The sequence below is a fragment of the Theropithecus gelada genome, chromosome 4 (genome assembly GCF_003255815.1).
Source record: "Theropithecus gelada isolate Dixy chromosome 4, Tgel_1.0, whole genome shotgun sequence".
Classification (NCBI taxonomy): Eukaryota; Metazoa; Chordata; class Mammalia; order Primates; family Cercopithecidae; genus Theropithecus; species Theropithecus gelada.
Window position 1 is genome coordinate 138,455,439 of NC_037671.1, and position 20,308 is coordinate 138,475,746.

Genomic DNA, 20,308 nt, shown 5'->3' on the forward strand with positions numbered 1-20,308 from the left:
TCAAGCCTGCTAAAATAGGATTTTTTTTTACAAATTTTATTTTTAAATGCAAATATTTCTAGAGAAAATTTTAAAATCTTAGGTGTTAAAGGTAAGCATTCAGTTTAAGAGATTTAAATGATATGCTTGGCATTATACTTAACATATAAAATTATATCCACTGAAGGTGAGTTGTATGCCCCCAAGCCAATTAAAAATTTTAATGCTAGAACTTGATAATATATTTGAGAAACAATGCAAGTTTTTTTCTCTAAATATAAACAATGTAACCTTGCAACTAAAGTTAAGGATTTGGGGTAAGGTACTTTTCACAGCCATATATATATATAAGTTTATTTATTTATAGGCAGGTGCCTTACTATGTTGCCCAGGCTGGTCTTGAACTCTGGCCTCAAACGATCCTCCTGCCTCAGCCTCCCAAAGTTGTAGGATTATAGGTGTGAGCCACCATCCATCCCTGGACATGCAGCCATATTTTTTAGATAGATGCCTGACTAGCAGTTGGTAGGGGAGTATAGTTTAATGTAGCCTCAGTCAAGTTTGAGAAATTTTAAAAGTACTTAAGTGAGAGATCTATTAGCTTTTAACTTCCCTTTAATCATTCACTGCAAATTGAGCATTTTTTTCCCCCTCCACATCCTATGAAAGTAGTGTGCCACACAGGAATTTTAAAATGCTTTTAATCTGTAAATGTTCCAGTCCCTGTTGGGGATTCAAGTTCCAGCACTCTTTTTAAATTATACTCAAGAATGCTATTCTGAAAATGGAAAATAAATACTTTTGAAAGGTTAGGTGTGAATTTCAACAGTTTTAGGATTTCCTATATATTTCCAATATTTTAAAAGTATTCAATAGATATACTTGGGTGTAGTTCACTAAAACTGATGAGATTGTCTTTTTTTTTCTATTTTATCTTTAGTAATATGCCAGTCACTAATGAATTTATAAAAAGCAATCTTTTCAGTGTTACTTATTTACGTATGTTCTTCATTTAAGTTGTAGGTAGGTGAAACTGAGATCAATTTTTTGCCTGGAATTTATTCAACCCAAAAGATTTTCTGAAATTCCTCTTTCAGAGACATATGGAAATGTACTTATTATTTATAGTTACAGCTCATATTTAAGAAAAAAATGGTAATACGTAGTTTGATCTCTTTCTTACTTTGAGTGATAATGACTTATCATAAGCCATACCTTTTCTCAAAAGATGAGGATTTAGCATCATTTAGAAAAACTGTCTTCTGGATAATAGACATTTCTTGTTAAATTCTAAAAATACTTTGAATCTTAAAAGCATCAACTAAATGAATGAATTAACCTCTCAAGACCACTGTTAAGGGAAGCCCCATATTTAGGTATATAAGTTGTGTTTCATTCTTAGAAAATTCTTTATAGATTGATGTTGAAAATGTGAATGAAACTTTTTTTAAAATTTTTGTTTATGGGACTTGAAATTTGAATGTTCAAAAATAAACTGTGTATCTCTTTATAGAATTCCGGGGTAATTGTGGTCTCAAACTCCACATTACAAAGTTAACGACCATCTAGTATCAAAATATGAGCTTTGCTTTTTTTTTTTTTTTTTGAGACAGGGTCTCACTCTGATTGCCCAGGCTGGAGTGCAGTTCACTGCAACCTCCTGGGTTCAAGCAATTCTTGTGCCCCAGCCTCCCTAATAGCTGGGATTACAGGCATGCACCACCATGCCCGGCTAATTTTTGTGTTCTTTGTAGAGACGGGGTTTTGCCATGTTGGCCAGGCTGGTCTCAAACTCCTGGCCTCAAGCAATCCGCCTACCTCTGCCTCCCAAAATTCTGGGATTAGAGGCGTGAGCCACCACGCCAAGACAAAATAGCATTCTTTATAAGCATTTTGTTTCAGGTCCTTGATGGAGGCTAAATGAAGTTAAATACACAGCTAAGTGGCATAGTATGCCCCTGGAAATACAAGAAGGGAAAAAAAGTAAACCTTTTATAGCAATCAATTTAAATCTAAAGAATTTCATTTAAAGACTATAATATTGAGAAAGCTAAATTAATGTTTGCATTGATTCTTTATAATGCTTACTAATGTGCAGTGTTGAAGTGCATTCAAGGAACAAGATACTCAGCAATCCACTTCTACAGTATTTTGCTTTCTCTGTAACGGTACTCTCCCTCTCCCCTTTTTCCTCCAGCTCAGTCCTCCAAACAGGAAATCCCGTCACCCCAAAATGGTCTCAAACTCCACAAAAAAAGTACAAAAGTACTGCTTGAAGAAATGTTTGGAAGGATACTTCAACTATAAAAATAATTATTTTGAGATTCTATGTTGACCTTAATGCTTTTACAGGAGACAATCAAAATTAAGGATGTGAAAAAGAGATCTAATTACAAGGAGTCTTGATAAAAACTTGACTCTCCAAAAAGCTTTTTTTTCCTATTTCAATGCCTTAAATTTTTTTTTAAAAACTGATGTTTTCATTATTTGATTTCTTAGCAATTCTTAAAGATTACTTTGATGATTGTGGAAACTGTCATTCAGGGATATAGATGATAAGCCAAACTGCAAAGTTTTTAATCCTGTAGGTTTTGAGCCACTGTTGTGCTGCCAAATAAGTATACTCATTTGATGATCATTTAAATCTACCTAATTAAACCTATATGGATTAATTGTACTAAAATGAAAATCTGGGTAAGATACAACCGAACCTGCCAAGAAATACAAGCAGTGGATGTTAATCATATTTTATGTTCCTGAAAAAGTAAAAAATTACTGATACTGAAATACTCCTAACTACAATTCCTCCTCTCAGCATCAACTTTTAAGCAAAATGAAATATTTATCTTTGTCATAAAAGTTAGCAGCTGCAAATATGTAAGTATTGCAAAAATTTCTAGAAATATGTATAAGCCCAGTTCTAGTGTTTTGATAAAATTGGAGCATAAGACTTTTTCTAGTGTTTGTAAATGAAATATGAGAGTATCTTTTTAAAATTATTTATTTAGTTAGTTTTGAAATAAAGTGTCACTCTATCACCCAGGCTGGAGTGCAGTGGTGCAATCATGGCTCACTGCAGCCTCGACCTCTGAGACTCAAGTGATCCTCCCACCTCAGCATCCAGAGTAGCTGGGATTACAGGTGTCTGCCACCATACCCAGCTATTTTTTTTTTTAATTTTTTTGTAGAAATGGGGTCTTGAACTCCTGGACTCAAGTGATCCTCCCACACTGGCCTCCCAAAGTGTTGGGATTACAGATGTGAACCACTGCTCCAGTCTGAGAATATCTAGTACCACTGGTAAAGGAAAAATGAGAGTATCTTTGTCAATTCCTATTATTATAGCTTCTCTTTTTCCTTGGAAATGGTAAAAGGCAACAGAACTATCCATCACTTAGGATTTCAATAAATAAAACAAATTTCAGTGTCATTTGTTAAGTTAGCACTACATATTGTCTGCCTAAGAAGTAGGCACATGTTCTTTAGGTTTGAAATGTGAATTAAGAACTGCATATAGCACTAGAATTCTGCTCCTAGGTTATTAAATGTGTGGTGCAAAAAGGAAAGGGATTATTGGAGAGAGTTATACATTGGAAGCCTAAGAAAGTCTTTGAAGCAAATCTTAGGTCAAATGACAGATACCTATATTTTTGAAAAGTTCCATCCAATAGAAATATAATGTAAGCACATAATTTTAAAGTTATTTACTAGCCATATTTTTTAAGTAAGAAGGAGCAGCTGAAATTAATAACCTATTTAGTATATCCAAACTATCATTTCAACATGTAATCAATACAAAAACTAGTAGTGAGATATTTTACTTTCTTTTTTCTTGCTAAGTCTTTGAAATTCAGTGTAATGTATACTTACAACACATCCCAGTTTGGATCAGCCACATTTCAAGCGTGTACTACTTGATGTGTGACTGCCATATTGGAGAAAATAGATCTATAGAATTAGTCTGAAAGTGAAGGAGTGGTTAGGATTGTTGGGCTATGGGCCTTGCAAAGTATAGCATGGTGATTAATGCCAGCAGCTTACACAGTTCAGCTTTTGAGCCAATATTGAAGGTAACCATTTTAAGCAGTTTATATGGCATTGATATTACAAATAAATACAGCAAGATTCTGAATGGACTTGTTATGAACTGAATTATGTCCCCACAAATTCCCACTAATACCTTAACCCCCAGTATCTCAGAATGTGACTGTATTTGGAAAGACAACTTTAAAGGTGATTAAGTTAAAATCAGGCCATTAGAGTGGGCCATGATCTAATCTGATTGGTGTCCTTATAAGAATAAGAAATTTGGACATGAACCCATGGCCAAGATTGACTTGTCTATACCTCCACTCACTCCCCAACCCCACACTCTTGGATAATTTGGAAGCAAATTTCAGATTATACATGTTTTCTTCTGTAACTATTTTAGGAAGTATTTTTAGAATATATAGACTCAACAAAACCCACAATACCATTAGCACACCTGCAAACATGAAAAATTCCTTGTCACTAAATATCCAGTCAATGCACAAATTTCTCCAATAATCTTACTACGTTTTCACACTTTGTTGATTTAAATCTGAATCCAAATAACATTCTGTGATGGTTAATTTTATGTGTCAACTTGACTGGGTTAAGGGATAGCCAGATAGTTAGTAAAACATTTCTGGGTGGGTCTGTGAGAGAATTTTCAGAAGAGACTAGCATTTGAAGCAGTAAACTGAGTAGAGAAGAACCACTCTCATCAATATGGACAGGCATCATCCAATCTGTTAAGGGTCCCAATAGAAGAAAAGGAAAAGAAGGGCAAATTCTGTCCCTCTTGACACTGGGACATCCATCTTCTCCTGCCTTTGGAAATCAGAGCAACAAGTTCTTGAGCCTTCCGACTCCAAGACTACACTAATGCCCCCAGTTTCTCTGGCCTTCAGACTCAGACTGAATTACAACATTGGCTTCTACAGCTTGCAGATGGGATGTTGTGGAACTTTTCACTCTCCATAATCATGTGAGCTGGCTCCCATGATAAATTGCCTCTTATATACCTATATATATCCTCTTGGTTCTGTTTCTCTAGAGAACGCTAATACACATCCATGAATTGCATCTGGTAAGCATATCTCTGAAGAGTTTTCATGCATGTCTTTATTTTTCCCTTGCAATTTGTTTCTGCAAAGAACTAAATTATTTGTTCTATAGTTTCCATGGTATGAATTTTGCTGATTGTACCTCATGCTGTAGTTTAGTACGTTCCTTTGTCTTTTCTTTGTCCCTTGTGTTTTCTGTAAATTGATGAATAGATCTAGCGGCTTGATCAGATTCAGTTTCAAAAGGTGAAATCATAGCTAATGGTGTATATTTCTACAAGGAAGCATGTAATGTTTAGTTGTTTCTTTTCTGTATTCTATTCAAATCCATTGCTTTTTGCTTAGATTCATTAATTAAATCAGGATCGCCACATCTTGTTATTGTAATTATCATTCCTTTCTCATTTATCTGCTCAGTTACTTTTTTTTTTTTAACTGCTTCTTGTGGAGCAGGGCTACCTATAGGCAGTGTGCCCACAATAGCTGATGCTCAGTTACTGTTTTAAATGTTTTCTTTCTTTTTAAAGACAGGGTCTAGGTATGTTGCACAGGCTGGTCTCAAACTTCTGGGCTCAAGTGATCTGCCCACCTCAGCCTCCCAAAGTGCTGGGATTACAGGCATGAGCCACCACGCCTGGGCTCTTCAGTTACTTTTATAAAGACAAACTTTCATTATCACCCATTTGGTTGTTCAAAGTACTTTTTTTTTTTTTATGAAAAGACAGAAAAAATGTTTGCTTCTTTCCCTTTATTTACTAATTTTCAGAATAATTATACATTCTCTAGTATTCTTCAAAGGTGACTGATATGGTTTGGCTGTGTCCCCACCCAATTCCCATGTATTATGTGAGGGACTGGTGGGAGGTAATTGAATCATAGGGGAAGGTCTTTCCCATGCTGTTCTCATGATAGTGGATAAGTCTCATGAGATCTGATGGTTTTACAAAAGGAGTTCCCCTGCACAAGCTCTTTTCTCTTGTCTGCTATCATGTGAGATGTGCCTTTCGCCTTCCACCATGACTGTGAGGCTTCCCCAGCCACATGGAACTATAAGTCCAATTAAACCTTTCTTTTGTAGATTGCCCAGTCTTGGGTATGTCTTTATCAACAGCATGAAAACAGACTCCATACAGCGACAAATGCCTGTATTTGTTTGCTTAGTATCATTATGGACTCAGATTTAAACTTATTTTATGTAAGCAATATGTGATGCTCAAAATGACCCAAAGTAGATTGTCTTTTAAAGTTAATAATAGAACTCAATAAGTAAAATCAGTTTAAATTTATGGAGATGCTACTTGGGAATTTGCTAGAAGGTAAATGAAACTCCATATTTACTCAAACAAAATGGATTTACTTGTAAGTGCTGTCACACCCCTAAATTTTAGTTGGGGTATCATGCTGAGAAGCCTTTCATTGTACACAATTTCAAAGAAATGGGAGTCATGGTAACTTTTTCTTACCTTCGAATTACTGCAATGTAGCTACATTTAAGTGTCATGAGACATTTATCAACATAACACATTACTCCATGTACTAAGAAAAATGTTTAGAAATTTACTAACATGAGGAGACTCAGTCAGCAGCAGTCACTGGAGACATATATATTGGCGCTTGGTGAAGCAGTACACTAAATAGAACATGTTGGTCAATAGGCATATTATTGACCAATTTAATATAAAATATTAAAACTTTTATCATAGAATATAGGTCAAGAAATTGGCAATTTTTAAGGAAAAATTATACTCACTCTGGAGCCCAGAGTGTCCTTTGGCAGGATTACTTGACAGCTTTATATAAAAAAAGAACTTTTGGGGATGTTGGATTTGTGACTCATGGGGTAACATTTCTTTCCAAATAAACACCAACCAGAGCTACTTGTTTTAGTGTATTTGAGAAACCGGGAAGCATTGGATGAGGCAATAGGTAATCTAAAATAGATAACATTTGAATAGAATTAAGGACTTCTGGTGAGATTATAATGAAAAAGACGCCTATAGGTTAAGGTCAGATTATACAACACTAATTATTAACTGGAAAAACAATTATGTTAACAATGTCATTTTCCTCCAGTCTGAGACACTATCTAGCTAGTTCATTATTTGGCTTACAATATACAATGAATGTCTTCTTTTCCTTTTCTCATTTGCTTCCTGATGTTTTGAAAGCATGAGTTACTGCCAGGAAATACAAGAGATACAGAAAACAAGAGAAATGTATTAAATGACAGTAAAAGACAGAGGAATGTATTAAATTATAGCAACTGCATATGTTTAAAAGTTTTCAGAACATTTAAAATGAGAATTTTTATGTTAATTTAAAAATTAGTTGCTGCATAGCTTCTAATTTAAAATTTTCACATGGTCTAGAAGCAAAATTTATTAGAACTCCAGTGATGAGTTTATTTAAAACAAACAAAAAGATACCGATACTAAGTTATTTTCCAAACTATAGTGAAAGTTGTGATTCATATCTCCTGAGAAATTATACATTTTTCAACATTCTTACCACAGCACAAAGATTTTTTTCATGCTTAGTAATGCTTAGTAAACAGAAAAGGACTTAATATAAAAATCAGTGAAAAAGAATTCTAGCATTCTAGCTGTAGTATCATCATATGAACATTTTTTTCCCCCTTGAGACAGAATCTTGCTTGCTCTGTCACTCAGGCTGTAGTGCAGTGGTGCCATCTCAGCCCAATACAAACTCTAAAAAAAAAATTTTTTTTTTTTAATTCAAGCAACTGGGTTCAAGCAATTCTCGTGCCTCAGCTCCCAAGTAGCTGGGATTACAGGTGTGCACCACCATGCCGGGCTAATTTTTTTTTTTTCTTTTTCTTTTTTTTTTTTTTTAGTCTAGACAAGTTTTCACTATGTTGGCAAGCAGGTCTTGAACCCCTGACCTTAAGTGATCTGCCCGCCTCAGTCTCCCAAAGTGCTGGGATTACAGGCCTGAGCCACCATGCCTGACTTGAAAAATATTTTCTGTGAAGCATTTCTACCATAACTTCTTGAACACAGAGAAAAACATATTTATTAAGAAAATGCAGAGTTTTGATTTTTTATTGTTTAGATCAAGAATACGATCATTGAAACCAATTATTTATAAAGCATGCTTCTTCTCGACCTTCTTATTGTCCTGAATTCCTATTTCATTAGCAAAAGTACATTTACAAGAAATATATATATAGCATATATAGATCAATTAGGCATAAACATGAATGCATGCTTCCCATTAGTAAAATTAGAATTCTTTAAACAAAACAAAATTTTCCTCTATTTTCAATTTTTGTCAATTCTGCCATTTGCTGTTTGAAGTCCTTAAAAAATATTATATCTTCTGAATGCTTTCTAAGAGTATAGAGAATAATGGTTGAATGAGGTTTAGAGTTGGCTAAAGGAGGACTTTTTTGACCAGAAGTTGATTCTCTAAAGTTTTTTGTGTGTCTTTAATTTGTTTTTTTCCCACTGATTAATCTTTCATAGAATGTAGTTATAATGGTAACCATCACGTACATCTGACCTACAATAAAGAAGAAAATGGACAGAATAAACATTAGTAACTTATTCCTTTTTTGTTCTTCTGTAGGTCTCATTCCTGTCAGTTAGACTTGTGGTCCTGTTATTTCCTGATGGGGTCACGAGAATGAATTAGTGATTAGACACTCAGGTGCTGGACTCAAAGGGATCTGGCTCTGTCACATGCAAACTTTTTGTAATATAAGGTACATTGTTTTATAATGTGCATTTTTGGTTGAATATTAAACTAAAACTTGAAAGCAATCTAGCTCAGGTAGATACTGGTGTCCTGAAATCATTTGCAATACATTTAAGATATACTAGATAAAGATATTAAAACAAAAGAAAAGGTTTCAATTCTATTCCATATTTCATTTATTTTTTTACCAAACACTTATTGAATACCTAATATGTTCTAGGGAATGGACTTGGATCTAGAAACTTAAGAGTGAATGTACACAGGACTTGAATCTGTTCTGGTAGGAAATTCACTTGAGTAAAAAACAATACTAATACTAATATTATCAGTAGTAATCCATAATGTGATTTTTTTAAAGCCAATTCATTTAATTTGACATATTATATCTAGTAATATAACTTATTATGTATCTATACATTATAATCTAGACTATATAATCTATAGATTAGAATCTAGACTATATAACCTATAGTTTAGATTATAGACATTTAGTAAAAACAAATTGAATATTGTAAAAAAAGTTCTTAATGTACCTAGTAAAGTTTTATATGCCAAGTTTGTATTTTAATAATATTTTTATTTTAATAAATATCAGGAAGAAATAAACATTAAAACATAGTAAGTGCATGTTCAGGTTATCTATTGTCATATTACAAACCATCTGAAAACTCAGTGGTATAAAAAAATAATTTTTTAAAAATTTTTGAACAGCTTTGTATATAATTTACATATAATAAACTGCACATTTTAAAGTGCACAGTTTGATAAGCATACACATACCTGGGAAGCCATTGCCAAAATCAAGATCATGACTGGACCCACAAAGTTCATGATTCTGTAGGTCAAGGATTAGAGTAGCCATAAGCAGAGAGAGTTTGTCCCTGATACACAATGTTTGTGGCCACAGCTGTAGTTGTTTGGATAGCTGGGGGCTCCTGGGATGGCTAGAGTGGGATCATATGTCTGGGGTCTTCATTCTTCTCCATTGGATATTTGCTGGGATGAGAAGGTCCAAGACAGTCCTTTGATAATGTGTTGTGGTGCCTGGGCTGGGATGGCTGAAACACAGGAGACCTAGCAGGAATTCTCTATACTCACAGCAATCTCAGGATAGTCAGACTTCTCACTCCGCAGCTGGCTTCCCCCACGTCCAAAGTTTCAAGAGACTTCCAAGAGACGGAAGTGAAAGCTGCCAATCTCTTACAGCCTGAGCCCGAGACACTGGCACAGCTTCACTTCCACTATGCTTTATTGGTCAAAGCAGTCACTGAGCCCACCCAGATTCTGGGAAAGAAGGACATTGACACCACCTCTTGAGATGATGTCAAAGAATTTTGACTGTTTTTAAAGCACCACAATACATGTTGGATACTCTATATTCCTGAGTGAAAGAAGAGTTCAGTCTGGTCACATGAAGAAAGTATATTATGAGTTTTACAAGGGCAGTAGTAGGGGAAGGAGGTGGTAGTAATACCAGAATTTCCATCAACTCTTCTGCCTTCATTGCTGTTTATCAAGTAATGTTCTTCAAACAAGCTGGAGTTGCTATGCCCTGATATGGTATAAATTAGTGTGTTTTGGATACAAATACACATGGTAAAGGTAATATGGTAAATATCATTGTTTATTTATTATAGAATATTGTCACGTTAATGGTATACTTTAGCCATGAAAGTTTTTATCAAGATTCCAAAACATTATTGAGATGTAATCAATTCAGTAAAAAACTATTTGAGATTGACACATCAGATTCTAGTGATGTTATTCCCCTAGGATCTTACCCTATTGGGAATCTATTGTATAATTGACATATAATAACTGTACCTTTGGCCGGGCACGGTGGCTCATGCCTGTAATCCCAACACTTTGGGAGGCTGAGGCGGGTGGATCACTAGGTGAGGAGATCAAGACCATCCTGGCCAACACGGTGAACTCCCATCGTCTCTACAAAAATTAGCTGTGTGTGGTGGCGCCCACCTGTAATCTGAGCTACTCAGAAGGCTGAAGCAGGAGAATCGTTTGAACCCAGGAGGTGGAGATTGCAGTGAGCCGAGATCGTGCCATTGCACTCCAGCCTGGCGACAGAACGAGACTCCGTCTTAAAAACAAACAAACAAATTGTACCTTTATAAAAATTCCATCTTTTAAAAGTCTGTAAATGGATATCTTATATTTTAACAAACTACTAGAGGTCATTTCAAATAGATGACTTCAAATTTTCTGAATAAATATAATCTGCTGTGAGGATAGCATATTGAAGAAATGTCATCAAGCCACAGTAAAAATATATCTTTCCTTATATGTTCAACCACCATGTGAAATGTGTGAATCTAGCATAAAATGCAGTAAATTTTTTTTTCTAAGTCAGTGAAATTAAGTAAACTTTTCAAGAGAATGTTTTTATTGTGATCTTTTGAGAAGCACAAGGGAAACACAAAGTATAAGTACAGTTTTTATACATGAAAAGGGGGTACGTGACTTATTTAAGAGAAGCTAAATAATTATTAACAATTGTTCGTATTATTTAAATATTTGTTCAATGGCAGTGGCTACTACTTGTAAAGAAAGAGACACCCCATATCATCCTTTTGGATTCTGCTTAACCACAAATAGTCATCTCAGTGACCCAGTGGCCCTTGTTTCATAAACTTCTCACTGTACCACCATCCTAAAGCATCTCTTCTGGCTAAAGCACACAGGAATGCAAAGAAGGAAGACAGACTCTTTTTGAGTGTACATATGCCTGCATACATGTATTTCTATATCGGAGAGATCACAAAGAACCATTAAAAATGTAAATCATTTGGAATACTAGAGCTAGAGGAGTGGCCAGATGGTAAAGATTTTGATCATTTAGTACATCTGAAGGTGATGTATAGGGGCAGGAAGTATCTGCCATGGAACAGAGTTTAAGGCAGCGACATTCCTTGGGAGAGCAGTGGCAGCACTAAAAACAAGCAGTGAAAGCACCACATTTCCTTTGTTTTGAATATCTTATACCTTTGGTTACTGAATGCTCAAGTCAAATCTCACGTCTGTTTTTTTAAGAAGCTCATATCAAGGTTTTTATTATTATTTTTTATTTTTTACAAGGTTATATCATTTCCATGGAGTTGGGGGGTCATGTAACCAAAGTGAAAAGCAATTAAAATTAATTATTGTGATAGAGGTTAAGCTAGGTTAAAATACCTACCCAACCATCAACATTCCGGACTTCTAACAGAGGTCTGCATGTGCGGGTGGTAAATAAGGGTTTGGCATGTGGGATATTAATTAATTAGCATCAGAAGAAAGAGAAGTCACACATGGTAGACAGTAAATATAGCTGAAGAAAAAGGAGACTCAAAAATATTTCTATGTTGCTGAGCTTTAAGTTCTAGAGTTTCAAACATGCTTGTTCAAAATGCAGCTTCTCTGTTCGTGGTCAACAAATTCCTCTCAGATGATGTCAGAAAGAGTGGCTTTATCTTTGGAACCCAGTGCAGGCCTAAAGTTTATTTCATATGGTATCAATACTTACTGAGAGTGTTTTATATATGATCCATTGTGCTAGGTTTTCAGGATACAGCCATGAAAAAGACAGATTTCCTGCCCTTGAGAAGCACACAAGCAATAGGCAAGATTTGAAACATAATTAAATATAACAGAAAATGGCCTAAAAAAGGAAACTCATGTCTCAGAGAAAATTTAAATGTTAAAAATACAATAAAATTTAAATGTGAAAAAAAGTGTTTGAAGAATCCAAGGCAGAATTCCTAACAGAGTAGTTAAAGTTTTGATAAATTTGACAACATAGAAGTAAAAAATTATGCATGGTAAAAATTACTCTAAGTAAAGCCAAAAGAAAAATGACAAACTGAGAAAAAATGTTTGCCACTCATATAAATAAATGATTAAATTCCGTAATGAGTTTTTATAAATCAATTTTTTAAAAAACCAACATCCCAGTAGAGCCTGAGCAAAGAACATGGACTATTTAGCAAAAATACAAATGGCTCTTAAATATATTAAAATATGATCAATGTTATTTTAAAAATGGAAATACAGATTAAAATTATACCATTTTCTACCAATTAGATTAGCAAAAATCAGAAAGTTTAATAACGTAGTATTAGTCAAGGTATAGGAGACTAGTAACTTCATATATTATTGCTGAAAGCGTATGTTAGTGAAATCTCCCAGATAACAATTTTGTAATATCTATCAAGCCTGTAAGTGCATATTCTCTTATATCCAGAAATTCTAATTTTAGGAACTCATCCCACAGATACAGTCACATATGAGAAGTGACATATTTACATAATTATTAATTGCAACATTGTTTATAATAGCGAAAGAAGAGAAACAACCTGAATGTCCATCAGTAGAGGTTGGGTTAAATAAAACAGCGTATACCCACATGATGGATTACTATGTGTTTTGGTTATCTATTGATAGTCACAAAACACCCAAAACATAGTGGCTTAAAACGATAACGATTATTTATTTTCTCTCACAATTCCATGGGTGACTGTGCTTAGTTGAGAAATTCTGTTCTGTGTGATGTCCGCTAGGGTCATCACAGGGTCATCTGGAGAGTTAAATCGGCTGGAATATCCAAGATGGCTCCCTCACATGCATGTTAGTTGGTGCTGGTTGTTGGACGGGAAATCAACATGGACTGTCGAACTGGAGGGTTTTAGCATTAGCTTTCTTCCATGTGACCTCTCTTCATGGCTTGGGCTTCTTTCAGCATGGTGGCTAGCTTCCAACAGGGAGTTTTCTCAGGACATAAAGTTGTAGATATCTTAAGATCTCAAAAACTGTAGATCTCAGAAATTATACAACATCACTGCTACCTCATTCTATAGAGAAAAATAAGTTTCAGAGCCAGCCCAGATACAAGGCGAGAAAAGTGGACTCTACCTCTTAATTAGAGAAGTGGCCAGGAATTTGTGGCAGTCTCTAATCTATACTATGCATGTATAAAATAGAAAGAAGTAATACTTTATGTATTGATTTGGAATAATTTCTAGTACCTATTGTTAAGTAATGGGTGTACATCAGTACAGTATAATCACACATACATACTATAATATACTATGTATGTATGTATGCAAAAAGTATGGGTACAGGGGAAAACGCAAGATTAATTACTTACATATTACATGACTATCTTTAGAAAATACACAAGAAACTGTGTAGCTAAACCCAAGAATGTAAGAATGCTCACTAATTTATCTTTGTGTCTGGTGAAGTTTGAATAATATGAATGTATTACCTTATTTTAAAAGTTAAACTCTAAAAATTATAACAAGTATCACAGGCTACATTTCCTGAACTAAAAATTAAGAGATATTTGGTAGAGAGCAGGAAATTTGAAATGTATTCCTAAAATATCTGTCTTTTTGATAGTGATTATATTCACAATGTGACTGATAAAGACTGACACCAGAACTGGAAGAGAATGATCCAGGGTGGCCACAACAAAGGGATGGCTTTTGAGCTAGGTCTTGAAGAGTGAAATGATGACCTGTAAATATTGACAAGTTGCAGTAAGAAGACTAAGAAGGGTCAAACCTAGTGGTTTTCTTTTTTTCTTTTTTATTTTTCTTTGAGAGAGTGTCGCCGTGTTGCCCAGGCTGGAGTACAGTGGTACGATCTCAGCTCACTACAACCTCTGCCTCCTGGGTTCAAGCAATTCTCCTGCCTCAGCCTCCCGAGTAACTGGGACTACAGGTGTGCACCACCAGACCTGGCTAACTTTTCTAATTTTAGTAGAGATGGGATTTCACCATGTGGGCCAGGCTGGTCTTGAACTCCTGACCTCAGGTGATCCACCCGCCTTGGCCTCCCAAAGTGCTAAAATTACAGGCATGAGCCATTGCACCCAGCCTCTATTTTTTATGTGAAAGAAGAGGAAAGGTTATCTCCTAAATATGATTTTTTGAGAATAAAGAGGAAAACTTGAAGAGAATGAAAAAGGTTAACAGCATTTCCATGAACTTAAAAAGTAAGAACAAGTAGACTAGACAGGTCAAAAAATACATGAATTTCCCACACTGTCATCAACACAGCGATGAGATTTTTTCTGCCCACTCAGTTACAAAGGAAACAGATCATGAAGTGACACAGGGTTGAGGATGAACAGCACAGGTGTGGGAGGAGGATGAAAGAATGTGAAGGGACACTGATGTGAGACATGTTAAAAGCCATTGACCACGCAGTCCTGCACAGGAACCCAAAAGAAACAGGCGACAATGGAAACTCAGCAGCACGCATGCAGACTCAGAGATGGTAATGGTAGAGAAGGTAGTGAAGTTAGATGAATAGAAGATAATTTGATTATTGGTGTGAAGTTGAAGATTTCAAACATGAAACAATTCTGGGTGAAGATACAACCTAGATTGGAATGACTGATGCTGTTTTATTTGGAGACATTACTTTTTGACTGAAAGATATAAATTGGATAAGCACCCTTAAAAACTTGGGGCATAGTTCTAGTGATCACATTTCATAAACCCAAATTAAAGCAGATGGCTTAGCAATAGCCACTACATTTTGATAATTTGTTAATGTATTTATATGAAAAGACAAAATAATATGCAACATATAACAATATATTGGTTCTATGTCAGAAAACTCAGGAACCACAGTTTCTGTAGACATTATAGCAGTAACTTTTAGAATGACAAGCAACAATGATGCAAAAAATTAAATAGTTCCAAACATGCTTAAAATACAACAATTTTGAGTTAGACTGTAAACTTCTTGACAAAAGAGAACATTTATGAACTCCATGTGTTTCAATACTCCTTTTGCACAATTGTTCCCTTCATCACTACCAATATTTAGGACAGTACGGGCCAATAGTAAGAGATAAATAATACTTCTTGTTTAAATTCTTGGTTGGTGATTTTATCTATCTTTTTTGGGGAGGTGCATCCCAGCTAGAATAACTTTTTTTTTTTTTTGTCCCCCAGAAGGATGAGTGTATTCCTTCTTGTTCGACTCCTAGTTTAAAGAGCAGGCGACTTCCCTGCTCAGATTCCAAATTCCTTAGGAAAACAAGAAGCAGCAACAAAACCACACCAGTAACTTCCACTCACATGTCAGTTTTAAAACAACTTGGGAAAGGTCAGTCTATTTGACTTCCTTCTATTGTTGAATTTACCCAGTTCCTGATTATATTACAGTCTGGTGGTGATTTTTAAAGGAGATTCCTTTATCTGTTTCAGTTTTCTAAGCAACATAAATTAACCAGGAGCTTTCTTTTCACACTGAATACTATTTGTCTTGGGAAAAGATTAGCTGTGATTTAAAATTTAAAAAAAAAAAAAAAAAAAAAAACCTGTTCTCTTTAGCTCTTGCCTTTGCAAGCACACCAATAGCACTGGAGTGGGAGCTGGTTGAAGAGATAGGTAGAAGGGAGCCAAGGAAAGCTCACCAGTGACACGAAGAGGTCACTGGTGTGTACTGTATCTCAATTTCACTGCCAAGGACACTCCTTGGTAGATTAAGCACTAAATTTAGACTTACTGAAATTATAGTCTTAGCCTTCAAACTAGGATTTCAGTTTGTTTTGATTTCTGTTATCTCAAAGTTATTAGGTTTGCACCAATTATCTGAAAACACACGTTTATACCATGCAGTGGCTGAGGTGAGTATAACGTGCAGAAAATTCTTCCTAAGGAAGTCTGTTTCATCTATCTTATGAACAATTCAGAAGAATATATTATTTTTATATTTCTCACTGTATTGATTATTTTACTTTTCAACTACCAATGCTAGCCTAAATTTTTTATAGTTTACTATATAATCTCCATATTTTTAGTGTATTAATTTTTTACCTTTATTATTTTTATCTCCCACTTGGCTTGGCTGCTTTAGTACGTTTTTAAATGCTGCAAGACAATATCTGATAGTTAAAGTAAAATTCAATGTTTTCTTTTTTTCATTTTTTTTTTAACTTTTAACTTCAGGGGTACAAGTGCAGCTTTGTTACATAAGTAAACTTGTATCTTGGGAGTTTGTTGTTGAGATTATTTCATCACCCAGGTATTAAGCCTAGCACCCATTAGTTATTTTTCCTGATCCTCTTCCTCCTCCCACTCTCCACCCTTTGGAAGGCCCCAGTGTGTCTTATTCCACTCTATGTGTCCACGTGTTCTCATCATTTAGCTCTCACTTATAAGTGAGAATATGTGGTATTTGGTTTTCCGTTCCTGCAGTAGTTTGCTATGAATAATGGCCTTTGGCTCCATCCACGTCCCTGCAAAAGGATATGATCTCCTTCTTTTTAATGGCTATATATATATATATTCCATGGTGTATATATACCATATTTTCAAGATGAAAAAGGGGTTGAATATCAAAATCATCATTTGAAAAACGAAATCCACAAAACTAAGTGGGAGTGGTCTGGGAGGAGATTGTACTGGATGAGGAGACATGTTTAGAGCATAACTTCTTTTCTCTCTCTCTTTCTCTCTCCCTTCCTTCCTTCCTTCGTTTCTTTCTTTCTTTCTTTCTTTCTTTCTTTCTTTCTTTCTTTCTTTCTTTCTTTCTTTCTTTCTTTCTTTTTTTGTGACAGTCTCTGCTTGCTCTGTTACCCAGTTTGGAGTGCAGTGGCATGATCATGGATAACTGCAACCTTGACCTCCCAGGCTCAAGCAGTCCTACCACCTCAGCCTGCCAAGTAACTGGGACTACTTGCACACCACCATGCCTGGCTTTCTGTTCGTTCTTTTTTTTTTTTTTTTTTTTTTCTTTTCTGGTACAGATGAGGTGTTGCTATATTCTCCAGGTGGTCTCAAACTCCTAGGCACAAGTGATCTTCCCACCTCAGCCTTCCAAATTGTTGGAATTACAGGCGTGAGCTGCTCTGCCTGGCCTAGAGCATAATTTCTCAGATTACTTGAATGTGTTTCATGGGTAAGCCTGATTTTAGACTTTCAATAATACTGCTTGCCAGAAGAATGTTCTAGAGGCAATTTAGTATATGTTGGTCATCAGTGTTTAGGAATTGGGCAACCAAACCAGCAAGCTTAATGTAACGGACAAGGAGTGCAGAGCAGTGGTTATGGGCACGCATTCTGCTTTGGGGAATTTGTGCAACGTGACCTTGGGCAATTTACCTAGCCTCTCTCTGCCTCAGGTTCCTCACCTGTAAAAGGAGGATAACAGAACTACCTCTTAAGGTTGCTGTGAGGATTCATGAGGTAATAATACATGTATCACATGATATTGTGAACATTAATCCTGATACATAGTAAGCACTCAGACATCAAAGTGAATACTCTGCCCAGTTTTTAAGTTGGTGCAGACTCCAGATGAACCATAAAACTGGTGGAAGTTTTAAAATAATGCCCATTTCTAGAGGTGGAAAAAAATAGGAAGATCAAAGAGTCTTGGCCTACATGAAGGGATTGTGAAAGAGGAGAGAGATAATTAAGCATTTGGTTGGTACCAAGGAGGAAACAGGTTTAATTTATAGCAGGAAAGGCTTAGCTTCAAGTTTGTAGACTTCCTGGCACACTGCACTGTAAGATACTATTGAGCTGGAAGTTGCAAAGAAAGGAACACCTACTCAATGTCAGTCAAGATGGCATTAGTAAACTTGGAAGCTTCCCTGTGTCTTTTTTGGATATGAAGTATAGTGATTTGACATAAATATACTACTGTCTAAAACAAAAGAGTTGGATTCTACCACTATTAGAGCCACTTAACAGGGAGAATCACTTCACCCTGGGTCTCCTGTTAGCAATTCAGTAACTAAGTTCCCTTGGTTGAGTTCCAAGACCAGTAATTCTTATAAGGAGGTTCACTCTAGAGCAAATAGTGTTTATGGTGATGTTTAAGCCTTACCCATATTCAATTTAAATTACAATGGAAAGTAAAAGTTTTTGATATCTAATAATCCATTTACATTTGTTAGAGATCTCAATTTAAATCACCGTGCCTATGGCCTGACAGATGAGTTACTAGAGTTTGATTTTCATGGGATTTATAATGTTTTAAAACTCATTAACATTTTAAATATTTACTATTTCATTTTATTACATAAAGTAGCACACAAACTGAAAATTATTTCTAAACTAAATTTAATTCAGAACAGTTATTAAAACAATATATGTTAAAAAATGACATTTTAAAAAGAAAAGCAAATGTGAAGAAGATATAGAGAAATGCTGGAATATCCATTGTCAGAACGATTAAATTTCAGTTCAGAGGGACTTTGAAAATCAGTTAACTTGTCCATCTTTCATCATGTTATACACAGGCTGCCTCTTTGCATGTTCCTTGAAGCTGTGCAGGACAGAGCCTGTGTGGCCTCGCCCAGTGCCCTGGTGATAGATGGGAAAATGGACTTAAATGCACTTGCCCCAGGCTTCTTAAAAGGTTTGGTTTCTTGTTGACTTCTTGGGTGCTTTCCAAACTCCACGGTGTTGAAATAAAAGTTGCCTGCTAAATCTAAATTCACATTCTATACCAGGACGTGTTGTTTGGTTAAAATGAGAACCTTGGAGGATACTATGTTAAGTGAAATAATCCAGGCATAGAAAGACAAATACTGCATGTTCTCACTCATTTATGGAAGGCAAAAAAGTTGACCTCATAGAAGTAGAGAGTAGAATAGTGGCTCCTAGAGGCTGAGGAAGGTGTATGTGTTGGGGTTGGGGTGGTAGGGAGCTAGTCAGAGGTTGATTAGCAAATACTAAGTTACTGCCAGATAGGAGGAATAAATCCTAGTGTTCTATGGCACTATAGAATGGCTACAATTAACAAAAATTTACTTTCAATTTTTTTGAATAATTTATATTCGAAAGCTACAAGAGTGGATTTTGAATGTTCCCAACATAAAGAAATTAAGTTTTGAGGTGATGAATTTGCTAATTACCCTGATTTGATCACTACACAGTGTGTAGGCGTGTCAAAATATCACATAGTACCCCATAAGTATGTACAATTACTATGCATCAATTAAAAATAAAAGAAAAAAATCAGTAGTGAAGACAAAACTGATTTAAATCTTAAAAAATTTATGCTCCCCAAATATCTAAATGCTTTCAAAACAGAATTTCAAAATGCATCCAGAGGAAGGACATAGAATAGAGTAGAAAAAATAGTGCATAGCTGTTTGGATAGCAATAGCAGTAAACCTGTTTTTTTAAAAAAATGAACAGTTCCCTTGAGGTAGAAAGTAGGTAGAAGCACGTGGAAGAAGCTCAGGCCTGGAGCCATTTGATGGCATCAACTTCTGGTGATTTGAGAGCTGCTCTGCCACCTGCAGTGCTCTCAGTGGTTCCTGTCTCATTGCTTTAATTTTAGGGGATCCTGATTTAGGTAACCTCACAGAAGCAAGGATTCTTTGAAGAATCTATAAAATGTAACTTAGAGAAGTCATTGAGGGACAGCTGAAGGAGGCACTGGGGAAAATTGAGAATGTGAGCAACAGCAAGCAGAGGTAGCACTAAGATGTTTAGAAATGCATCTAACTTATATGTTATGCAACTTGTATCCTTTGGACTTCAAAGTGCATC

The 20,308-nt window shown here is 35.4% G+C and overlaps 1 long non-coding RNA gene across 1 annotated transcript; it reads right to left on the reverse strand.

Moving 5' to 3' along the window:
- Positions 1 to 4,515: 4,515 nt before the first annotated feature.
- On the reverse strand, positions 4,516 to 9,922 carry LOC112623703. The gene is made up of 3 exons (XR_003119190.1): positions 9,567 to 9,922; positions 7,181 to 7,246; positions 4,516 to 6,859 (listed from the first exon to the last, which is right to left on the reverse strand). It is a non-coding gene; the product is annotated as an uncharacterized LOC112623703 (long non-coding RNA).
- Positions 9,923 to 20,308: the final 10,386 nt, after the last annotated feature.